The sequence below is a fragment of the Pristiophorus japonicus genome, unplaced genomic scaffold (genome assembly GCF_044704955.1).
Source record: "Pristiophorus japonicus isolate sPriJap1 unplaced genomic scaffold, sPriJap1.hap1 HAP1_SCAFFOLD_2565, whole genome shotgun sequence".
Taxonomy (NCBI): domain Eukaryota; kingdom Metazoa; phylum Chordata; class Chondrichthyes; family Pristiophoridae; genus Pristiophorus; species Pristiophorus japonicus.
In genome coordinates, this window is record NW_027252302.1 from 4,998 (window position 1) to 9,994 (window position 4,997).

Genomic DNA, 4,997 nt, shown 5'->3' on the forward strand with positions numbered 1-4,997 from the left:
CCCCCCCACACACACACACACAGCCCCCTCAAACACACACAGACCCCCTCCACACACACACAGACCCCCCCCACACACTGCCCTCCCCCACACACTGCCCCCCCCGACACTGCCCCCCCCCACACACACACTGCCCCCACCCACACACACACACTGCACCCCCCCCACACACACACACACTGCCCCCCCCCACACACACACTGCCCCCACCACACACACACACACTGCCCCCCCCCACACACACACACTACCGCCTCACACACACACACTGCCCCCCCACACACACACAGCCCCCCCCACACACACACACACACACTGCCCCCCCCACCCCACACACTGCCCCAAACCCACACACACTGACCCCCCTACACACACTGCCCCCCCCACACACACACAATGCCCCCCCCACACACACTGCCCCCCCCCACACACACACACTGCAACCCTCCAAACACTGCCCCCCCCACACACACAGCCCGCCCCCCACACACACTGCCCCCCCCACACACACACACTCACACTGCCCCCCCCACACACACACACTCCCCACCCCCACACACACATCCCCCCCACACACACTGCCCCCCCCCACACACACACACTGCCCCCCCACACACACACAGCCCCCCCACACATACACACACTGCCCCCTCACACACACACACTGCCCCCCCACACACACACAGCCCCCCCCACACACACACAGCCCCCCCACACATACACATACTGTCCCCCCCCACACACACACACACTGCCCCCCCCACACACACACTGCCCCCCCACCACACACACACACTGCACCCCCCCCCACACACACACACTGCACCCCCCCCCACACACACACACTGCACCCCCCTCCCCACCACACACACTGCCCCCCCCTCACCCCCCCCCACACACACTGCCCCCCCCTCACACGCGCACTGCCCCCTCACACACACACACTGCCCCCCCACACACACACTGCCCCCCCACCACACACACACACTGCACCCCCCCCCACACACACACACTGCACCCCCCCCCACACACACACACTGCACCCCCCTCCCCACCACACACACTGCCCCCCCCCTCACACGCGCACTGCTTCCCCCACACACACACACTGCCCCCCCACACACACACACACTGCACCCCCCCCACACACACACACTGCACCCCCCCCACACACACACACACTGCCCCCCCCACACACACTGCCCCACACCCACTGACCCCCCCACACACACACACACTGCCCCCCCCCACACACACACACACTGCCCCCCCCCACACACACACACACTGCCGCTTCACACACACACACTGCCCCCCCACTCACACACAGCCCCGCCCACACACACACACACACACTGCCCCCCCCACCCCACACACTGCCCCACACCCACACACACTGACCCCCCCACACACACACTGACCCCCCCACACACACACAATGCCCCCCCCCACACACACACACTGCAACCCTCCAAACACTGCCCCCCCCACACACACACACTCACACTGCCCCCCCCACACACACACACTCCCCACCCCCCACACACACATCCCCCCCACACACACTGCCCCCCCCCCCACACACACACACACTGCCCCCCCACACACACACAGCCCCCCCCACACATACACATACTGTCCCCCCCCACACACACACACACTGCCCCCCCCCACACACACACACTGCCCCCCCCCACACACACACACTGCACCCCCCCCCACACACACACACTGCCCCCCCCTCCCCACCACACACACTGCCCCCCCCCTCACACGCGCACTGCCCCCCCACACACACACACTGCCCCCCCCCACACACACACACACTGCACCCCCCCCACACACACTGCACCTCTCCCACACACACACACACTGCCCCCCCCCACACACACACTGCACCTCCCCCACACACACACACACTGCCCCCCCCACCCACACACACTGCCCCCCCCCTCACACGCGCACTGCCCCCCCACACACACACACTGCCCCCCCCCACACACACACACTGCACCCCCCCCACACACACTGCACCTCCCCCACACACACTGCACCTCCCCCACACACACACACACTGCCCCCCCCACCCCACACACAGCCCCCCCCCACACACACACAGCCCCCCCCCACACACACACTGCCCCCCCCACACACACACACTCACACTGCCCCCCCCACACACACACACTCCCCACCCCCCACACACACATCCCCCCCACACACACTGCCCCCCCCCCCACACACACACACACTGCCCCCCCACACACACACAGCCCCCCCCACACATACACATACTGTCCCCCCCCACACACACTGCCCCCCCCCACACACACTGCCCCCCCCCACACACACACACTGCAACCCTCCAAACACTGCCCCCCCACACACACAGCCCGCCCCCCACACACACACACTCACACTGCCCCCACCACACACACACACTCCCCCCCCCACACACACACACACACACACCCCCAACACACACTGCCCCCCACCCCCACACACACTGCCCCCCCACACACACACACTGCCCCCCCCCACACACACACACTGCCCCCCCACACACACACACTGTCCCCCCACACACACACACACACACTGCCCCCCCCCACACACACTGCCCCCTCACACACACACAATGCCCCCCCACACACACACACACACACACACACACTGCCCCCCCCTCACACACAGCCCCCTCAAACACACACAGCCCCCCTCCACACACACACTGCCCCCCCCACACACACACACACACTGCCCCCCCCACACACACACACACTGCACCCCCCCCCCCACACACACACACTGCCCCCCCCACACACACACACTGCCCCCCCCACACACACACACACACTGCCCCCCCCACACACACACACTCACACTGCCCCCCCCACAGACACACACTCCACCCCCCACACACACATCCCCCACACACACAGTGCCCCCCCCACACACACACACACTGCCCCCCCACACACACACACACAGCCCCCCCACACACACACTGCCCCCCCACCACACACACACTGCCCCCCCACCACACACACACTGCCCCCCCACACACACACATACTGTCCCCCCCCACACACTGCCCCCCCCCCACACACACACACTGCACCCCCCCCACACACACACACTGCACCCCCCCACACACACACACTGCCCCCCCCTCCCCACCACACACACTGCCCCCCCCACACACACACTGCCCCCCCCACACACACACTGCCCCCCCCCACACTGTCCCCCACCCCCACACACACACTGCACCCCCCCACACACACTGCCCCCCCCTCCCCACCACACACACTGCCCCCCCCCTCACACGCGCACTGCCCCCCCACACACACACACTGCCCCCCCCACACACACACTGCCCCCCCCACACTGCCCCCCCACACACACACACTGCCCCCCCACACACACACACACAGCCCCCTCAAACACACACACACAGCCCCCTCAAACACACACACACAGCCCCCTCAAACACACACACAGACCCCCCCACACACTGCCCTCCCCCCACACACTGCCCTCCCCCACACACTGCCCCACCCACACACACACTGCCCCCCCCACACACACACACTGCACCCCCCCCACACACACACACTGCACCCCCCCCACACACACACACTGCACCCCCCCCACACACTGCCCCCCCACACACACACACACACACACATCCCCCCCACACACTGCCCCCACCACACACACACACACTGCCCCCCCCACACACACACACACAGCCCCCTCACACACACACACTGCCCCCCCACACACACACACTGCCCCCCCACACACACACACTGCCCCCCCCACACACACACACACTCACACTGCCCCCCCACACACACACACACTCCCCCCCCCCCCCAACACACACACACACCCCCCAACACACACTGCCCCCCACCCCCACACACACTGCCCCCCCACACACACACACTGCCCCCCCCACACACACACACTGCCCCCCCCACACACACACACACACACTGCCGCCCCCCACACACACACACATAAGCCCCACCCAGACACACTGCCCCCCACCCCCACACACACAGCCCCCCCTCACACACACACAGCCCCCCCTCACACACAGCCCCCTCAAACACACACAGCCCCCCTCCACACACACTGCCCCCCCCACACACTGCCCCCCCCACACACAGCCCCCCCCCCACACACACACTGCCCCCCCCCACACACACACACTGCACCCCCCCCACACACACACACTGCACCCCCCCCACACACACACACTGCACCCCCCCCACACACACACACTGCACCCCCCCCACACACACACACTGCCCCCCCCACACACACACTGCCCCCCCCACACACACACACTCCCCCACACTGCCCCCCCCACACACACACACTCACACTGCCCCCCCCACACACACACACTGCCCCCCCCACACTGCCCCCCCCACACACACACACTCACACTGCCCCCCCCACACACACACACTCCCCCCCCCCCACACACACACACACACACACCCCCAACACACACTGCCCCCCCCACACACACACACTGCCCCCCCCACACACTGCCCCCCCCCACACACACACTGCCCCCCCCCACACACACACTGCCCCCCCCCACACACAGCCCCCTCAAACACACACAGACCCCCTCCACACACACACAGACCCCCCCACACACTGCCCCCCCCCACACACACACACACACACTGCCCCCCCCCCACACACACACACTGCCCCCCCACACACACACACACACACTGCACCCCCCCCACACACACACACTGCCCCCCCCTCCCCACCACCACACTGCCACCCCCCTCACACGCGCACTGCCCCCCCACACACACACACTGCCCCTCCCCACACACACACACTGCACCCCCCCACACACACACACTGCACCCCCCCCACACACACACACTGCCCCACACCCACACACACTGACCCCCCCACACACACTGCCCCCCCCACACACACACAATGCCCCCCCC